Here is a 21231-nt window from a genome sequence, read left to right as displayed (position 1 = left end):
GGCTGCGTTTCCCTATAAAAAAAACAGGCTGATCCTTTCACCCTCACATATTTTGGGGTCTTACACCTTTCCACAAAGCAGCAAATTCTGTTTTTTTGTCAGCAAAAGAGCTAGTCAGATAGACAGATTATAGTTCTAGACCAGTCTGATCATTTCTGTATCCCCATGTCCACAAGCTTTCCTGACATTTTTCTGTAAAGCAAGGCCAAAGGAAATACACTTTCTCCAAAAATCTTAACCTTTCAGCACCAGGAGTACAGCAAAAGACCATTTTGAAAAACAATATATTTAATAAACCATCTAAAAGGATCAATTCAGATATAAGCAGAGTCCAGGATGAGAATGGAGGTTGGTTGTTTCTTTAAAAAAAAAAAAAATCCAACCTATAAAGTGATTTTCAAATCCCTTCTTTTAAATTGATAGCAACTGGAAAGAAATAAAGTTAATGTTTGCAAAAGCAGCTCTTTATTACAGGTATCCATTTTGATACGACACAGAGGGAGATGCCTTAGAGAAAACCTTGCACACCTGCAATCTAAAAATCAGGCCTCTGAATCACATCACCAGCTGAGCACCTAAAAAGATGAGAAACCTATTAATGTCTTTTGAAAAATATTGAGCAAGGCCTTCTTAAAAGGAAAGGATATTATTTATAACAACTCTCCTACAATGCACCTGTACTGTCTTAAACTATCTCCCAGATAATCAAGTCACAAGCTTCTCTGTCACTTTTCATTCACTGATTCCAGTAATTCGTGTTTAAGACAAAAATTTCATTTAAATAACAGCAATGACAATACCTGGCACTGACACGGCACTTTCTACCAGTGTGTGTCAACCAGCACCAGCAATCCCACTTTGCTGGTAGAGAACCTGACATGCAGGCAAATTTAGGAGATACTCTAAGTCAGTTGCAGAGCCAGGGTCACAAACCAAATCTTTTTTTCCAAGGTTGATTCTACACCCAGTCCACTTTATGTGTGTTAGGTTATTTTACTTATTGAAATTATCTGTGTATTTATTTTGATTGCACCCCATCACAACACCCCAGGCTGCCTAACAGCAGTTGCGTTAATTAAAATAGCAAAGTGCCAGCTTTTTACTTCAAAATACCTCCTTACACCTGGACACCCCCTGTGTAGCTCCCAGGCTTTCACAAGCCAAGTAAAAATGGCAAAACAAAACACCCCTCTTACCACATCCTAAGAGTCATTAGCGTCAAACCTTGAAATTCACAGAAACATTGGTCTTTCCCAGAAAAAACCTCTGTCAAAAGGCCCATACCCCATACATCAGGATTTTAATACCAGGAGAAAACAGACCACTGTCTCCAAATTTCTCTGCAGATAATGAATGCATTACCAGTGTCCACGTATTCACTGTATGGAGCAGAATATAAGGTTTTTTCCTCTGCTGTCCCGGAATAGTGTACAAATCCAGTACTTAGTAGCTGTGAAAGGGATTCGTTTGGGGGTCACAGAGTTGATTTTATTGATAGATAAAACCTTAAAAGTAAAGACAAATAGCTTCTCTCTGACACTAGGGAGAGAGGTTGCTCTAATCATTACCGATTAGAGTTGCATTCCCAGATCTCCCTACACAAGGAAATCCCCTCTGCACAAAAAAGGAATGGTCCCTTCAGTCCCTTACACTGCATGGGAAGATGCAGACCTGGATGCTAAAAGACAGGCAGGGTTTTATAATAAATAGATATTCCCATGTTCCTGTTGTAAAGATCATAACTAGCAAGCATAGGAAAAATGCCATCTGTGCTTCCTTTCCAAAGAGACAATTATTACTTCCTGAAAAACTCAGGCACACTTTTACTCTCAGATTACTGCTTCCTGCAAGCACTATCAATAAAGTCAGGAGTTACTAGAGCCCTCCAGAGCCAGAATGTTTTCAGAAAGGGCTGGGGGAATGCTTCAGGTTCCCCCACAAAGTGCAAAGAGTTTGCTTTTGTTACTGTCAAGTTATCTATTCCAAAGCAAAGCCTGTCGAGTTCAAACATGCAACTGATAAAGTAGGGCCCTGTTGCTATATCAGCACCCAAACCCCAGCATTGGGGATGGACAGGAGTTACAATTAGGACCACGTACTGGAAAACAGTGGGCAATAAAGATGGGAGAAGGTAGGAACAGAGGATGAAAATTCAGTAAACTGTGTGTTCAAAGGGAAAGTGGGTTCATCTTTTACATCAGGTCCAACATCATCTCATGACACCGCTAGCAGGAGGCAAAATGAAGATTTTAAAAGAAGTCATTGCCATATCTTCAACCTTGCCTGCTGCCCAGGGACAGTTCCAGTCCTTATTCACACAGTAGGCAAGCCCTTAGCAGAATCTACATCTAAAACATCATAGTGAAGGAGACTTTTTCGACTCCCTTCTTATGCATGCCATCCCTCCCCAGGGCTTCCTACTCCTAGGGCATATCATTGAGGTGAAATCCCAGTTTATTATACCTTCCAAATGCTTGGATGTGTAGCTTTCACAGCTGATGAGAAAAGCTGAGCAAATATGTTATGATGAATAATTTATGCAACTAACTTAGATGTTTATCTTCTGCTCATAGCATATCCATGAGCCAGTTACAATTCCCTCTAATTTATGCATTATTTGAATTTACTTAGTGACATTTTTCAAGCTTGCCCCTTTTTTTTTTTTTTTTTAAGGTTAGTATTTGGCTGTATTTTTAAGGCATAGTATTTGGCTGTATTCTTTCCTTTGGTGCTCTTTGGTTGGGATTGGTCAAGCAAACAATATGGTATTGTTAAGCTTCCTGATTAGTGACCACAAATACATTTTAAACTTGGGTTCCCCAGTTCCAGAATATTTTACATTGAAAGCAACCCTCTAAATACTAGCAATCTTCCATGCAACCTACAGAACTCTGTGCTGTAAGATGCACCTGAGGCCAAGATTATGGTACAATTTCAGAAAATAGACTTAACATTAATGGATAAGGCTACTGAAATCATTTAGAATTATTGAAGTGATAAAAAAAATAATAATCTGCAGGCAACAGTATAGCTCCAGCCTTAGGCAGTGATCCAACCTGTAACTCCTGAAGTCTGTGAAGAAAACCTCCATGAGCAGGTTTTCTATTAGCTTTCAGTGCTAGACCTACTTGCATTTTTTGCAGAAGCAGCTGCTACTGGCCAAAAGTGAATGCATGGCACCAGGCTAGGTAAACATGCCCTCGTTTCTTTGTCACCACTGAATCCTTGAATCTGTAAATCTTTGGAGGATCTACCAAGGCCTTGGATTCACAGATGACGTGTGCAAAAGGGCACTAAAATGGTTCCTCCCAGAAACCATTCTCAGATGCCATTTCATGGATCATTACTTCTCAGAACCAGCAGTGACACCAGTCTCAATGCCACTGACTGGAAAGCACAGGTGAGGCCTCTACAGGTCTCAAAGCACTTTATAAAAGAGAAATATTGCACTGTTGCTTGCTCATTTTCCAGGTGAAGAAGTAGCAAAGACTTCACCAGGATTATGATGGCACCCCATGATACAGTCAGGATTAGTACAGAGTCTTCTGACCCTCAGGGGAAATCCCTAGCAAGGACCTGAACTTCTGCCAGTGGGGAAGCTTTTAAGGGCTTCGGAAAGATGATAAACCTCTTAGCAAGGAGGAAGAAGAGTCTGTATCCCTGATGCAGAGACGGGATAAGGAGAAACTATGATCTAACGTCTGAGTAGTGGGGGGAGAGGCACTTTTTTATGCTCTAATGTCTCGCCAGTGTAGACAGTCCATGCTAATGTGGAGCATACCCAGGAAAATGCCTGCCAGGTCAGCGGAGGGGAGTCTGCTCTCTAATGCCTGGTGAAAGCACTCAAGGGCCTCCTCTAAAGGCTGAAGGGGTGGGAAGTGGGGGGAAGGGAGGTGAGAGGAAATAGAGGGATGAAGTGCTGCCTGCAGGAGGCAAATACACACATTTCAGGTCTCCTCCCTGTCACAGTAAGGGGGTGTATTTTATTTGTATACGTCTATATCTAAGAAAATATTTGCCCCTTCAGAGTTTGTGTTAATGAGTAAATTAAATTCCCCATCTTCAAAAGGCCAAGACAACCAAAGGACACAAGCGAAGAAACAAGTTCAGTACAGACCTCAGGGGCAGGCGCTGGAAAGTGAAAAGAAATTAAATGCATTAAACAGTGATCAAGACAGTCTCTTTGAAAAAGGAAAAAAATCAAAGCAGGAAGACACTGAACAAAGCCTATAACTGTGGTGCTACTTAGAACACCCCAACACCTCGTGCTGCTAGATATGTTGCCTTCAGGGCAGTTAGTGCATCCCACTCACAGCGCACACTCAGCAAACAGGACCAGCCCCACCACTCCCTGGGAACTGGGCAAGGAGAAGGCACCAGCTCCCTTCTGTTCAGCAGTTCTTTATCTTTTTTATAGATCATAACTCAAAAGCCATCATCTGCTCCTATAGGTGATGAGCAGAGACTTTTGAAAGGCGACACCCTCTTCAGTAATAGCCAAATACTAACATTGCTTTGTGTCCTTTACCCAGCATACTGCACCCATTAACGAGTCTCTGATATCAGTAAGATCCCCAGTCAGAGACAGAGAACTTCTAGATCCTTCTTGCTCTCTTGGATTTTGGTGTAGATACAATGACATCTGCCTAGACATGTCTCTGCCCCTTGTTTTCATCCAACTACCTCACAATCATTAAGATATTTTTGAACACTCCTATGTATGCTGCAGACAAGTGTTATTAGCTGTTAGAATGAGTGTGAAACCAAAACAGGCAGATTTTAGGTCTTGCTAAGGTAAAAAACAAGTTCTGTCTTAGGATCAGGAACTTAGCCCCAAATCCTCCAGAATCCTCCCAGATGCTCCTACAACAGAGCTGTTGGTTTGAGGCTTTTGTTCTTTCTTTCCTTTTCTCAGCCTAATTGTCCGAGTCATGGGCTGTACAAAGTAACAGTTATCTTCAGTTGCCAGGGTGAGAGCTCTTCCAGGTTACTGTGAGCCCTTGACTCTTCAAACAATGCCATGGGGGCAGGATAGGAGCATAACAACAGCACTATAATGCTTATCTTTTACTGCCAGATACTTCATATGAGTCTGTGCAGGGTATCTGTGATTACGGTGGGGTCAGTGATGTTTTATTTCTAGTCTGTGCCCTCAAAATGCCAGACAGCCCCAGGCTGAGCAGTGCAATATTCCTTTAGCAGTTTCCTCTGCAGCTTGGCCTCTTCTCTATCTAGGCCAGCATGAAGAAGTCAGTCTTCAAAGCTGAGCTTTTCAAAGGACCTACAAGAATGAATTTCCTGTGAGGGTTTGGCACTCATCCCCCCTAATCTATTTAAGAAAACTCCAGTCTGTAGATTCAAACTAGTTCCAAATTAGACAGAGGATGAAGCTCTGCCATAAAAGAGAAGAAAAAAAAATACAAAAATCTAATTCCAGAGAGGTATGAAAAAGAAATCACTTAAGCTGAAAGTCTGACAGCATTTTGCATAACAACCAGGCAAGCAGACAGGCTCACATATGACAGCTGGCAGGTGAATAAGATAAATAAATTTACTATTGATCTATTGATAAATGCTGTGGTGTCTGCAGCAGTTTTATTCCTAAGGGCATTTACCTGGATAGGACTGAACCCAATGAGAAGACCATCAGTGTTTGGATCATTCAACAGAATCATATGGCAGAAATAAAACAATGCTGTTGGACTACTTACTCCTTCACCTGTCTCCACAGGACAATGGAAGAATCTTCTGTTGTTTTTTCCTTGGTCTATACTTTGGCCATGTGTTTGATGTTGGCTGAGGTGTCTGAAACCTCAACTACTTCCCCTTTTCTGGGCAATCATTTCAGCTTGTTGGATTTTCCTGTTACAAACAGAGGTTTGTTTTCATCTCTCTAATATTTTTCTTTAAAAATATTTAATTGTTCCACGGTGGAAAACATTTTTGTAGAAGGAGAGGAATGTAAATAATAGGTCTAGAATGACATGAAGTTTGCAAGAAGCAAAAGGAAAGAAAATTACTTCAAAGTTGGGTGGATTTCATGCAACCTTGAAAGAGCCTTGGTAAACAGATTGTTCCAGCACTGAATTAAAAAACAGTCAGACAGAGATGACTGAGTCCTGTGTTCTCTCTTAGGATGGGACTACACTTGGGTCTCCTAGGAAGCAACATGTAATTGTTGGGCACAGAAAAAGATCAATTTGTTTAAAAAAAGATGAAGCTGGAATAAATTTATTACTAGAGTCAAAGCAGAATGATTCAGCATAGGTAAGTACAAATTAAAAATAGGTCATTACATTTGATCATTACTAAGTTTGCTTATTATTAAATTTGATCATGGCTGGGATGTGGCTATGATTCCTAGCTCTGACTTCAAATCCAAACATAGCTACCATTGCAATCAGACAATCACAAGCAAACAGAGCAGGTTACTGCCCCTTCAACTGAATGGGGTCACCTCCAATTTACATGTTTATGCACCCACAGGAGCATAGTAACTTCTAAACTTCAACACAGAGCAAACTCACCAGCTACCTTCATCTGTCATCTATTGATCTATTCCCATATTTTACCTGAGTCAGCTGCTACACTTCCCTTTCATCACACCCATCAGGTCACAGTGCAAACTATTTGTAGGACATTTACTCCACTCAACTTTCCTCATAATGTTCTTTGTGCAGACTTCATTGCAAAAAGCACACACCTCAGGCACTTGAGATACCCTTTCCAACATCAGTCTACTTAAGCCTTGTCCACTGTGTTGACTTGCCTGTAAGTAGTTCTCATTACTGTTAACACCATTTCAGCTGTTTTCAGCATTGGGCTGATGGCACTTCCAAGCCACTACAATTTACATAGTGGTTGATACTAGCTGCTAGAAGCTGGAGTGACATCCCTACAAGAGCTCCCAGCGTTGTTAGCACTGCTGCAGTTTAACAAACATTAACAATAGGAAATGTTCTGTTCTCTTGTGGTTTTCTTCCTCAAAGCTTACCTAAACTAGACATGGTTTATTAAGCTACTGAGAAAGCTACTCTAACAGGCTGCAGGGACCTGTGCTCCAAGCACTGGAATGGGCAATACAGACACCTATTCCTTCACTGTGAATTATGATAAAAATCACAAGAGATGCAGCCAGAACAATTCTGCACTAAAATACCTGAGGTAGCCTAGAGAAACTCATCCATGAATCAGACATTCTGAGTTCTACAGTTATGGTTACAATGTCACTGATATTTTTCATAGCATGGTCTCCTGAATTTAGGTTTCTATGAGTTTGACCCAAAATTCAGGATCAAGCAGATCCTGAGAAGTCAAGGAGGTGTCAAGAAGATGCTTTCAAAGAATAGCACTTTTGAAGCAACAGATGGGAGAAATTTTAGATAGTCTTGAAGAAACCTAAAATAATTGGTACCATTTTAGGTTCTCTTCTCCACACTTCCTTCAATTTCTTCTTGTACTCTTCTTCGATCAACACACGATCCTTGTCTAGAACTGATGGCATACATCAGCCAATTAGGCAACAACAAGTTGGAAGGGAAGCTAAGACACGTAATTGTGAGACAATTAGCTAAGGCTGTATAACAGCACGGGGCATAGATAGGAGACAGCCCCAAATTGCTGTCTTGTGTTGTAGCAACTGGTATGGGAAAAAAAAAGATAAAAAACAATCAACCAACAAAAAAAAAGGAGAATCTTTCACATTGAAGTGTTTGTTTGGACTCCTCCTATGGCTAAAGTAGTAAATGAAAGTATTTAAATCTGTTACTTTTGAAACCAAGTCTGAAATAGAAAACAGACAGATTTTTAATGTATAGAGCAGACAGCAAATCACCCAGGGGAAGACGGGCCCATGCTAAATCACAGTGAAAACCCTTTACCCCATGGAGCCCCTCAGCAAGCTAGCCCTGCCCTGCCCCAAAATTCACCATCTAGATTCACTGTCTACCAGTGTTCACATGAGCACAGAGTGAATAAAAGGCTGTAACAAGAACATAGTTTGGAACAAGTCATTTCATTAAATTGCACTTGCTTCATTTCTTGAAGATATAGGTGTGTGGACTACAGGCTTTTTTTCCTCCTTTTAGCTGTAGCAAGCTGATAACCTCAGCCTGTGACACCACAGCCCCAAGCTTTGCTCTTTTCTTATCATGATTCACAGTTAACTCAACTGAAAAAAACTGTGAGAAATGTGGACTTGAACCTTAATTTCTCACATTACAGGCTAGGGTACCTGGCTACTGCACTACTGGCAACTTAAGTACAGCATTTATCAATACTGGGAAAGTAAGTATCAGAAATTTAGCCTTGATTGCCCTTTTTCTCAGAAAGCACAAAATTTTCTCCAACACAGCATGCAACCATGTTTCAAAACTTGAACTGTTGTTAGAAAATGGAGCCATCACCCCCCCTCTGGTCAGTTGTGCTACTCACTTGGCAAAGGCTCAAATTCACCATGTCAGGAGGAAAAAAAAAAAAAAAAAGTGATGTTTAAATACAAAGTCCCCCCCTGCCTCCTACACCCAGCTGTGCCCCCAAGGCAGCCCTCACAGAGCCACCTGGGCACAGCTACCACACTCATGGGCTCAGCAAGAGCAGGCAGTGAGAAGAAAGCTGTCCCTTCTCGCCCACCCCCTCACCCCTGAGTCACTCTCAGCTGATGGAGATGCAAGTGAACATGCAAGGCAGGTGCTGGTGGGCAGTTTGGATGCCTAAAGGCAGCCAGTTGGCAAAGCCACCAGCTGACACCGGGGATATTTTGCTGCAGGCCAGCTGAGGGGCTTTTGTCCAGGTTAAGTGAAGGGAAGGGGGTCCATACCCTTCCCTGCCAGTGAACATCCTTCAGATGGAAGGCCATGCTCCAGGCTGCATGGAGAAAGCATGTAGGGAAATCACGACTTGCAGAGATGTGACAGGACAGATGGACCAATCGCTGCCTGCTGCTAAAGACGTACCTAGATCCATCACGTGGTGACCAGCCTCAGAATAACCCAGAGGTGTGATGAGGACTAACATCCTTCATCACCCATGCTGCTGCAAGGGATCTTGCAGAAGGCGTTCGTGAGTACATGGTGGAGGTGTAAGAGTGCAAGTGAACAAAACCTGTTTTGACATCCTAAAATAAAACCACGCTCCCTCCCACACTGATCCTTGCTACTTTATTCCTACAGTGCTGTGACATTATTTCCTCCAAGTTGGTTCAGGAGAAAACAGTGGTTCCTCCTCACGGTTCCTCAGGACACCCATTTCTGTGCCTTCAACCCAAGAGATGTGCCTCTAAATCCCTTTGGTTTCCAAGCTGTGCTGTTATGTTCAGGCCACTCACCAAGGGTTGCTATTTTAACAGTGACATCCAGCAATCGGGGATATACACAGTGGCTATGTGCAGAGACTGTCCCCTCTCAGTATAGGATTCAGATGGTAACTGAGCCTGAAATTACTAACAAACAGCATAAAGTAAGAGGTGAAGGGCTAAAAAAATTAGGCTGCAGAATATAGCTGCAGCAAAATTCAAGCCATCCACAGAGACATTTGTGCTTTGTTCAAGATTAAAAAAAAAAAAAAAAAATTATAAAACAAAACCAAACCTGTCCCAAAAAGCCTGTGACATTTCAGAATTGCAGTAAAATTTAAGAAATTTTCTCTAGGAAAAAGGTGACCCATTTCCTCAGACTACATCCCTCTTTAGCAAAAAAACTGAACACAAGCTGTGAGAAAGCCTTGAACATTCCCTGGTTGCTCCAAAATCTCATTTCAACAAAAATCAGTTTTGATGTATTTAATTTTCATTCCTAGTCATGCCATTTCAAACCCAGACATGTTTTGATGAAGGAAATATAAAGACTACAATAAAATAAAAATTCACACACTCTTGAAGAAAGGCAATCTTTTTGCATGCTGCAAAGTGGCCTGCAATAAAAAGACAACCATGATTTTTGTGCAACATTTCATAAAGGAAAAGCTTTGTTTTTCTCCTGTCCTATCCAGGGAACAGGGACTAGTAAATGCAAATGCTTTTGTTTTCTGGGATCTGTTTGTGAAGCTTTGAAGCACTCGGTTATTCAGGCACATGTTTAGCAATTTCCCGATCATGAGTCATGTTTCCTTTAGCTGTTATTTGTGACTTTGATACACGGATCTCAAAGCACTTTTAAACAAACGTGTCACTGTAGACAGAGAAGCTAAGGCAGCAGAAGATTAGTAACTTTTCCAAGGAAGACATCCAGCATACAGGAGAGCCATGAACAAAGTTAACCCAGGTCTAGAGGCTAGCCAAAGTATTTCACCAGCAAGGACTGAAGCTGATGGTGGGGTCATGGCCGAACTCACTGTCCATTTTGTCTTTGCCTGTCCTGCCCAGGGCTCAGCTCAGCAGGGCGCACTGCTTCCCACATCATACCCTGTAAAGCTAAGGGTGGCAGTGACAATGCGCAAACACAACCTTACAATGGCCCCAGAGAACAGAAACAGGGGCAGAAGTACGTGTCTATTAGAAAAATCACCACTGCCCACAGAGTCCCAAATCCCACTGGGGAGGACGCAAGGGCCCTGTGCAAGCAGTGGAAAAACATGGAGTGAGCTGGAGTCATGCCCCAACGAGGGTGCTGGGCCTCGTCTATAGCAAAACCGAGGAGTATCAAATGAGCAACCTCTGGCATTTATTGTCTACGAGGTAATAGGACCCCAAAGGCTGTGAAATCAATCTAATGAAATGCAAACCACTTCCTTCTGAAGGCTACGTTGATTGCCAACTCTGTTGTGTTCAAATCAGCAAAGAAGAACATGCCAAATGATCTGGGAGAGAAGGCTGAAGACCTCTAAGGCCTCCACTGATGCTAGTCTGTACCACTTCAGGTCGTGCCCGTCATAATTACTGTGATTTTATGTATACACCATACTCAGGAGACTATTTTAGTGTAAAAAGGATCACCAGAGTGCTTCCTTAGCTGCCTGAGCCTCAAACACATCTAAAATAGCTGAGAGGGGTTGTTATACCTATGCTGTGGGCATAAAATCTGCAGCATGGTGAATGAAGTTCAGTGGAAGGGTGCTACACACAAACTGCCTTGCAACACACACAGAGCCACAAAAGCACCTGCCTGCACAGATCACTTAATTCAGCTACAAAGAAAAATCCCACTCACATGATAAGGTCCAGATGTGAAATTCAAGGTCTTGAAGAAATTAAGAGCAAAACTTCCTCGACTTCAGTACAGGCAGCATCCAGCCCACATGTAAAGGCAGTCCTGAAGCCCAGCAGGTCTCTACACTGCAAGCAGAGCTACTCTCCAGCATCAAAATTTAGGGCTTGGAACAGAGAGCTGGAGCCAAGTCCTACTGCTAAGCAAAGAGCACAATCCCCTTCCCTGAATACAGAGATCTGCCTTGGAGGGTAGGATAATGCCAGCTGCAAAGATTTATAAGCTCGCCATTCAAGGCCTATTTAGGGGGAAAGAGAAGTCAGCTGTGTGGAGAGGTTTGGGTTTTTGGATGATTTTTTTTTTCTCCCCCTAGGGTGGTGGTGGTGTTTGTGGTTTTTGTTTGTTGGGGGTTTTTTATTTGTTTTTTAAGTTTAGTAGGGAATTAAATAGAAGGTGAAGGGGTTTCTTACGGCTCAGATTTTCATTTTGGCTTGACAGGTATTTGCTTTGTGCTTTTATTGTGGCTTAGGAATCCTTTGCTGAGTCTGGGTGGGAGCTTCTGCAGGGTTGGTTCTTCCCCTCTTGCCTGTGGTGCTTTCTTTCATAGTAGGCTTTTTTGTTTGTGTTAAAATCAGGATGTCTCTGTGGTAAGGTACTGGAAACTTAGTCTGGGGGGATCAGATGCTGCAGAAAAGCCAAGATCTCCCTTTATGGCTATTTCAGGGGGTGAGGACTGGGAAAAAAGTAAAAGCACCAGCTCTTACGCTAGCTAAAGCCATAGATACAGCTGAATAAGGGATGATGTACTATTGCACATCTGAGCCTCTGCTTAGAAATAATGAACTGGACCCCAGAATTTTGAAGCACATGCATATATATATATATTTATCTACTGAACAAAACAACAATATCTGCAATGCTTTTTATTTACCTTCTGGGTTTTGAGATTTAAAGACTCGTATTTTCTGGCTTTTCTTTGCAATCCTAAAAGACACCCTATTCTTTTCTAAATGGAAGTTGTGAGTTATACAATTATATGACTCAAGCCTGGAGTACTTAAAGAAGACAGGAAAAAAGCTAGTATGAATCCCCCAACTCTTACAAATACTGAAGAAAAAAAAAAAAAAAAATCTGTGCAGTCTGGTACAGAGCTGGTCCTAATATTTCCTGCTGTTGAGTAGAAACCTAATTCCCAGTGCCTGAGCAAGTGTCAGGAAGAAGGAGGACAGGTCAAAGTCAGCCTCCTTGCCATGGGCTAGGTAGTTATCCCCTGGGCTACAGCCCTACCCTCTCCTGAACTAGGGCTAACTTCCAGATTAGCTAGGCTGCTGCTCAGGCCAGAGGGATGCTTTTTAGCACTCCCCTCCATTCCAAGGCACTATATTTTTTTTCCTTTCTCCAGCTCTTTGGTGGAGTTACTTCCCCTCTTCATGCTTCCCAGTCCTCCTTTCTCTTTTTTTCCCTCCCCCAGCTATTGCACTGTGCTGACCAGTACAGATTTAGGGTCCTACAGACCACATTCTTGTGGCAGGACGTAGAATCTATTGTAAACTTCAACTTGTTGAGGGCAGGGGCTGTTGCAAGCCCGATGAGGGTGGAGAGAGGCGTCCTAAAACTGCCTACAGTGGGAGGAATCAATTCCACGGTCCTGGGCAAGAGCATCACCCAGAGGCCTCCACAGTAAGTGCACGTTTATCTCACCAGACATCGTCCCTGCAGCAGTGCTGGTTGTCCCTGCTCCTCGCCCTCTCACTGCAAAGCCCAGCTCCTGGGGTATTTGCTGATCTCCAGCTGCAAGGAGCAGCGACACTAAGGTGTCTTCTGCACCTCTTCTCTGCTCCTGCTTTAACGTACTCCGAAGAGGGGATATAGTGAGTATTCCCACTTCCTTGAGCCTCGTCCCCCCTGCCTGCCCATCTCTCCTTGCCCCACTTATCCCCTGTTTGGAAGGGCAGGCAGTGGCTGTATTTAAAGCCTCAATCTTCCTGGGCGCTGAACCATTACAAACAGCACACTCGTCAGCAGTGCTGAGTTTCACTGACTGATTGTTTTCTGATTCTGTTTGGCATTTTATCCTGGCTGCATAGAAAACTTATTATAAAATCATGTTTGTGTTCCATAGATTATATCGGTGGCTCACTGTGGCGGGAGTACGAAGCATGACAGACAGAGTTGGAGGGGCACGGCTGATGAAAGCCCCTGCCAAGGTGACAGGGGCCAAACTGCAGTGAAGTCACAGTGTTTACAGAGGTGAAAATAAGGGCCCCTTCATCAGCCCCAGGTTATCCTGGGGGTAGTTTAGCTGTTGCAATTCTCCTGACCAGATCTGTGCCACATGCCACAAATAAATGTTCTAAAGACAGATTAGTTTGATATTAGATGACTGCAACGGTCCCTGCTGCTATTAAAAATCTGTTAGTCTTTCCCCCTGACAGCCCCAGGCTAGAGTCTGCCGTTGAGTCACACCTGTATCAAGTCCAGTAGTCTGTGGTAGAACTAGAAAATTATTATTTAGGTTTTCAGTTGTTACTTGGATTCTGGGAGAAGCCAAGCCCTGGGAGATGCAGTCTGCAAAGAGACCATCTGTACTGTCCCAGAGGTTTAGGACTGTAATTCTTCGAATGGCAAAATGTTGTGCCTGGCACAGTGGGAGATGGGAAGCTGTGACCCTGGAGGGTCCTTTTAGTCTCATGTTCCTTGCTTCTGATACCAGATGCTACAGCCTCTCTGTCCTTCCACTGTCTTCCCATGGGAAAATGGTGTCCTGCGAGATGAGCTAGGCATGGCAGCAGAAGAGACACTGCGTTGCATATGCCACAAAACTAAAGGCAACCCTTTTCTAACCATGCTCTTTCCATGTTCCTCTTGGCTACATTTCCTGAATGCCTCTCAGCAATGCAGAGAGCAGCATGACTAGCATCTGAGTGGTGGCATTCAGTCTTCCTTCCCTTGGCCTCTCTCCTGGGGAGAGCTAAACATGTGGACCAGCATTTTGACAACTGCTTGACACAAACACTCCCAAAACAGGAAAGGTGTTCATAGGAAAAGGTCAAGTAGGAAAACAGAGAAAGTATCACCTCTGGAGAAACATCTAGACCTGGTTTGTTGGAGAGGTGGAAAAATGTAACAGCCACCCTCTCTCCAGAGTTGTTTCTGATCTCTAAAGTATGCATTTCAGAAGGGATGTTCCTCTCCTTTCCCCATCCCTGAGCATGGACAGATCTGCCAGATCCTCCTGCCCACTTCCACTGCTTGCCTAAGAACAAGCAGTCCTGCCTCATTCACTGGTGGTGGATACTGGTGGTGCAAGAGGCTTCACATCAATGGAGCTGACCATCTGGAACAACCTGCAAGTATCTGTCTCATCCACTCTTTGTTCCATTTCAGTCTCAGCTGAAATTGTATATTTTTTTTCTCTCTTCCCTTGCCTGTGACTCTCTTATTTTCTCTCTCATACTGTCTCTGCTGCTATTTATGATTTATTCTCTGTAAGTGTCCTACTTAATCCTGCAAAGTGGCTGGGGAGATGGTTTCTGTGGACGATGTTGTAGAAAGCAAAGGGATCCTGTCATTTACTCACCACAATGGATCTGACTAAGAGCGTCCCAGCATCGTGGGAGATGGAAATCTCACACCAGCACCTTGAATTCTTTGCTGCCCAATACAGACAGAAGCACAGTGTGAAATGGCCACAATGCCTTGGAGAAACTGTCAGGAAGATGCTTACAGGACTTCTGGCTAAAGCAAGCAGCCTTCAGACTGGGGGCTCCTCTTGCACTGAGCTTGGGGTATCACCTTACTCCAAAAGGACTGAGTGCCCTTTCCTGGAGGAGCAGCCTGTGATGTTACACATGCCATCATACAGTCTTCAACCAGGGTGGAGCATGCTCTCGAGAGCCCATAGGTCCAATGGTCTCACCATTTCTGGAAACCCTGGGATCTGCAGGAGTCAGAGCAGCAAAACATGATGAGTCTGTGAGGCTTCTTCCTACATTGGGATTTTTAATCACGCGAAAGCCACGCTGCAGCTGGTTCTGGGAAGGCCTCTGCCCACACACTAAATAAATTCTGGTGCGGTGCGCTGCTTCTCTATGGAAACCGTACCCTGCATTTCTCTCTATAGGATTTTTCTCATTTCAAGCTCCATAATAAATTAACGAGAAGATGTTTTCTTTACACCAACCATAGGAGAGACTCTTTTCTGTACTCGATTAATCTTTAGTGATCTATATTAAATATTTATCTGAAGAAACGAGGCCTGTATTGCAGCAACATTTTCTATTATGAGACTTTATCATATCAAAAGATATTTTCCTGGCGCTGACTCCTTCGTATATACCCAGCCAGAATTTCTGATGGAAGGGCACCCTTTTTTTTTTTTTTTCTGTCTCTCCCAGTGACCTTTTCCCACCGTAACAAGCTGCTGATATGTTAGAATTTACTGGGTTATAAACATTTTTTATCGAGTAGGAGGAAGCTGGGTGATTTGGCATCAGCTTTCCTAATAAAACCCAGGGGAGAGGCTGTGATGTTTGACACCAATAAAGGCATGGAAGAAGCTGCAGCCTTCTGGGATGCTGGTCACGAATGGCAAGGGGAGTCAGTGAGTGTCAGTCACGTAGCTTCGCTCTGCTGAGACACTTCTGGAAGGAGGCCAGCTTGCTGGCACAGGAGAGGGAGCCAGGAGGGACCTGGTAAAGGGCTCCTCTGTTCTTTCCCAGTGTTACCAAAATTGTGTGATCTATCACATGGAGCAGTGAACTGGGATGCCTAAACCCTCTTTTCTTGAAACTGGGAGGTGAAGAGACACTAAACTAGTTGAGATATCTAAAAAGGGATGAGGACCTTGGTTCTGGGTTAAATCACTGGTCCTACAAGAACACAGAGAACTCAAATCATAATTTGATCTTGAATAAGTAGCTGAATTTTCCTACCTGAGATAGACCTGATGTTGGCTATACATGAACAGACTTATAACTCTTTTTATTGAGGTAGTGCCAAAAGGAAGCCCAGACACAGGACTCTGCTTGTGGTATCAGGTGCTGAAAAACAACAACACAGCAAAAAAGATGGTCCAAGTTTCATCAAGAGCTCACAACCTAATATGCCTCTGCCTCCCAAGGGAGCGGTGATTTAAACTGGTCAATAACTAACTCATTCCACAAAAGCATGAATAAATCATCTGATGACTAGATATACACACATTATAAATGTTTAGTTCTGATAATATATGACTGAGCTGTTATTTTGACAAATAGCTAGTGAATAATATATTTAATGAACTGCATAATATTTTACTAATGATTAATTTATTCATTCGAAACAAACAAACAAAACCCAGCTTTTTCCTCAGCTACCATAAGGAACTCTAAGTAATGGCTGCAGAGAGCTTTGAGATCCCTGGATGAGTTGTGTCTGTTACTCCTCCTTTTATCATTGTGTATTTCTAGTAATTTATTACCAGTGATAATAAATTCATGGCTTATCTTATGGACAGTCTCATTTAAGATTATGACAGATCCCGTACAAAACCTCCTGATTTTCTAATGCCTACTAAAATCTACAGGAATTTGGCACTTAAGCAGTTAAGTACCCACACGAAGTGCTTAAATATCTTTTTTTAAGTCTCGGCCAAGCTTATCTAAGCATCATCTGCTGCTTCTGACTGGAGACAGAAGTGTTGTGGTTGGGGATAGTTTCAGTAGGGCTAGTTATTACAGGACAGCAGTCTGTAAGATTTAGTTGAGGACTGCCCTGGCTGTAGTTCTCCTTCTCCCTCACTCTTAATCCCATTCAGAAATATAATTTCTGTGAGTTCACAGAGAAGATAAAGGACCAAAGAGCAAGAGTGCTTCCTCAGAGCTTTTCTGCAAAGGCAAACTGATTGATTACAGATTGGACGCTGCTCCAACTTCCTTTCCTAAATGAAAAATTGAGAGCTCTTAAAAATTGAATAAAATATGCCATTCTAAGAAGGATTTCCACTGGCATGAGTACAATAGGAGGTAGTAGTGAGTTGCTCGATATTTCTGTGTACGCTGGATAATCCTTTACTACTCAGTCCCTTTGCACTGTCCCTTTGGCACCTGATGATAACTCATCTGTAATTGGTAAGGGCTTCAGTTTTTTGTCTCCAGACAAAGCTTAAATTGCTCACGTTTGGGAGAGCTCTGACTTCAGTTGCGGCTGGAGCTGTCCAGGAGATTATTCCTTTTTGTAGCTACTTTCAGGGCTGCAGAATCTGGCTTTGTTCCATGCTGGAATAATCTAAAACAGCTTGTAATGTTTCTACTAGATAAAATTTTGTCAAAATAGCTCATTTCTTAGATCTCTCTGTTTCTCCATAGTCACTAGTGACCAGAGAGACTGGGGCTTCAAAAATATGTTGAATCCAATTCATCAGACTGAAACACTATATGGCTACAAAACAAAGCATTTTGACAAAACCTTACTTTGGAGAAAATATTTTTCTAGCTCACTGAAACAATTTTATTACACCTGAAATGCAAAGACTTTGCCATCCTGTCATTTGCCTTTCTTGATCCTTGTAGCACTTCACCAGATCTACTCACCTTTTGATGCACAGTCCCCACCACTATGTGTGAAAATTCCAACCTAGGGTTACAAACACTTTCAAGACTCTGACAGAGAGCTGACATACTTCTATTTCAACTAGCAGACAGTAACTGTGCTTATAAAGTCTTTAACTTTGGATGCTCACCCGCAATCATACAGGAGACAGTCACCAATGGAGCTGATATGTTCAAGTGGGGAGATAAAGCTCTGTCTTTTTTAAAAGACGTGACGCAAATATCTCAGTCCCCAGGAGTGAAAACAATAAACTTATTTTTATGACTCTTCTGCAGAAGAAAATTAAGTCCAAATACAGTTGGCAATTATCCTGTAGGCTTATTATGTAGTAGCATTCAGCCTCTTCCACACTTTTGGTTCCTTATTTCTTATATGCTAGAAGAACTTGTAAGACTTTTTCTGTCCCCTATTATAGAGCCATTTCAGAGGGGAGTATTTTTAGATTTCCTTTAATCCACCATAGGCCATGAGAGATGCTTCAGCCACCCCAATATCTGTGTGCACCTCAAACGTCAGTGCCTTTTTCTGCACAAAGGCATGTATGAGGCTCTGTGAACAGCTACAAGCATTGTATGCTCTGCTACGTCCCTACCTTTTCAGTGTGCATGACTCTTAAACTGAATGTGGACAGCCTGAGTAAACATGTATGTGGAAGGTAAACCCACTACTAAATGGTAACAGTGGCAATCCCCCTTCATTTTATCACACCAGCATCCCTGTCTGTGTGTGTGTGTAAATATTCCAAGAATAAAGTGCCCCTGGGTGGTGAACATACCTCACAGAAACACTGGAACAAGTTGTTTCAATAACTGAAGGCTTTTCTCCCCTTTCGGATCAATTAGATTCACCTGAGGTTATCAAATGATTAGCAAAACTTCAGTTCTGGAATTGCTAACTTATTCACATGTGTCTGTTTGGTGTGTAATTTTGTGGTAGGATGGAAGACTCTAGAATATATTTCTCTCTGGGTTTGCAATGCTATTGCTCTGTGGCTTGCTCTCCCTGGTTATGCATACTGACAAGATTTACTATGATGAATTGCCCCACAAAACTACCTTCAAACTCAAATTTAATAACCTAAGTATTATGAAGATCAATATTATGGCTATTCTCATTCATATGATTAGCACTAATATAATTTTGGGAAATATTTATGCTGCAGTAGTGACTAGAGACCTGGATTAAGAGGAGTTCCTCAGCATCTATACAGAAGAAAAGACACTGTTCTCTCCAGCTGTGTACTGAAGTGCAGTGCTCAATCTCCAAGTCTCCATGGGTTTGGATATTTTATGTAAGTTATCTAATAAGATAACAAACCAGCCTTACAATCCCTACAGCCATATTGCTAACTGTTTGAAAATCATGAGTCAGGCTCCAAAAAAGAATTAAGAGATTGGTTTTAAAATTCATGAGACTTTTTAAATCTGATAAACTTCAGGTTTTTTTTTTTTCTTCTTCTTTTTTGCCTTCTACTTTCTGAGTATGTAGGAGTCGTATTATCAAGTTTTCCTCTGCAATTATGAGGGCCGTAAACTTACTTTAAAAATTGAGTTGAGACTCTTACATAATCACAGGACTCTAAAAGTGTGGGCTTTGAAGAGACATTAAATAGTCTTGAGATACAGTTCATCATGTGACTCGGCAACACTTGCCTGCTGAATTGGTATGGCACAGATTTCAAATATCAAATACTCCCAAGAAACAGTCAGGAGTCTTTTACGGGTGGGAGGGGGGAATCTGAGACTTTCACAGTCTGAGCATGAATGGGGGTTAAGGGGAGGAAAACAGGGAAGGAAGACAAAATACAAGGAGAACCTGTAAATCTGGTGGGGACTATTAATTTAGCTTTAAGCAGAGATGAGGCACACAATCTTCTTTTCCTATTCTGGTCTCTCCTGCTTGCTCTTAACCATGCAACACGCAGTTCTCCCTATGTACCAAGATCTCTTATTAGCCCTACCCGGGCTGTACACCTCCACTCCCCTGGGATAGCCCCAGACATTTGGAGGGGAGTAAAAAGTATTGTTTTTTCTGGATTTTTGCTCAAGAGCTGGAAGCTAACACTGAAATATTTAATACTGAATACTCAGTAGGCAGGTTTTCCTTTGCTGAGAGGGAAAGAAGCATTATGAAAGAATGGGGGAGGACAAGCAAAATGAGGTTGTGCAGCCTTTGCCCTCCCGACATAATGCTGCTTCCTCCTTCTCCAGGTAGCTGTGGGGAGGCGGTGTCCCTCACTGGTCAGTGTTTGCATCCTCATTCTTGAATCCCCTGAGTGCAGTGACCCTCAGCTACTGAAATCAGTGCTTAAACCCAGTCGGTGCTCCAGCAGACCTGCCAGTTGTTACCTGTGCACGAAACCTTTGTTTGCAGCTTCCAAAGGGGCACTTTTATTGCAGAAACAAAAAGATCTCCAGCCACATCCACAGGGGAGTCAGTGTCAGTATGCTTGCAAGAGCTATCACTAAGTCAGTCAGAGTCCAGAGACAGGTCCCAGTGATAAGGTACAGTGGAACAGCTATTCCACTGGCTTTGCATGATACTCATTCATGGGAATGAGAGGTTGTTGCAATATCAGGGATGTTTGAGCCTCCTGGTGTGCCAGCTGAGAGCATAGCTATCAAATAAGGTTCTTCTTCAACAAACTTTGCAATAGCATATCCCTGGGAGAAGGAAAGCATCCAGAAGCTTCTCTTTAACTTGTCTCTAAAATGTCTAGTTTCTCCCTGCCCTGGCTGAAACTGATGGCAGGAGAAAGCACAGCACAGGTTTTCAGGCCAGCAAGTGTTGAAGGGTAGCATGTCATACCAGCATAACAAAGGAGCCCTTCCATTTGGGCTAGGGCACTCCAGGTGGCAAAACACCCCCAGCCATAATCCCAGAGCAGAGAATTTCCATGTCGCTGCTTAAAAAGTGCCACGCACCATCGGCACATTCAGCCTGCAGGAACGCAGGCGCAGTCTGCTGGCTCCTGCCACCTCTACACGATGGCTGTCCACAAGCAGAGGCTGTGCTAGTGTAAAATTTGACCCTGCAAGGCTGCACAAGAGCCATGTACAGCAAGAGAGGGCATGTTGGTGTAATTCTGCCATAGTACAGCTTTTATGGAAACTCTCCTTTCTCCAGGTAAGCTCTTTCGTTGCGAGCAGAAGCACAAGCGAGCCTGGCCTGGTTGGGAATTTGATGTAATGGCTTCCTCTCCCGGCTGCTTACCCCTCTGCTGGGAGCTGTCTGCACATTAAAGCAGATGTTGGTTGCACTCAGGTCATGTTTCCAAGCTTTCTTTTGGCGGCACAAGGCCTAGAGACTCTTCCCTCCCTCCCCACACTTGTTCCTTAATTAAAACTTAAATTCTGATGTCGTCACATGACTGTAGGAGCAGAGCCCCAGGCAGGCATTTAGTGCTCTGTGTTGTCAGCGGGACTTTGATTTAGAAGCATAGCAGTTGCTTTAGAGAATCCCATCCCTCCGCTACGCCCCAGCCTGGCCCTGCTCGCAG

At 42.9% G+C, this 21231-nt stretch overlaps 1 protein-coding gene across 2 annotated transcripts in view; it reads right to left on the bottom strand.

Annotated features, from left to right (window-relative positions):
* The window catches only part of BRINP1 (BMP/retinoic acid inducible neural specific 1), an 89721-nt gene that overhangs the window by 28431 nt on the left and 40059 nt on the right, over window positions 1-21231 (bottom strand). The gene's annotated exons all lie outside the window — the stretch shown is intronic.

Source organism: Tyto alba, unplaced genomic scaffold (genome assembly GCF_018691265.1).
Source record: "Tyto alba isolate M040663 unplaced genomic scaffold, T.alba_DEE_v4.0 Super-Scaffold_11, whole genome shotgun sequence".
Lineage (NCBI taxonomy): Eukaryota > Metazoa > Chordata > Aves > Strigiformes > Tytonidae > Tyto > Tyto alba.
This window is presented reverse-complemented; position numbering and strand designations above follow the sequence as displayed.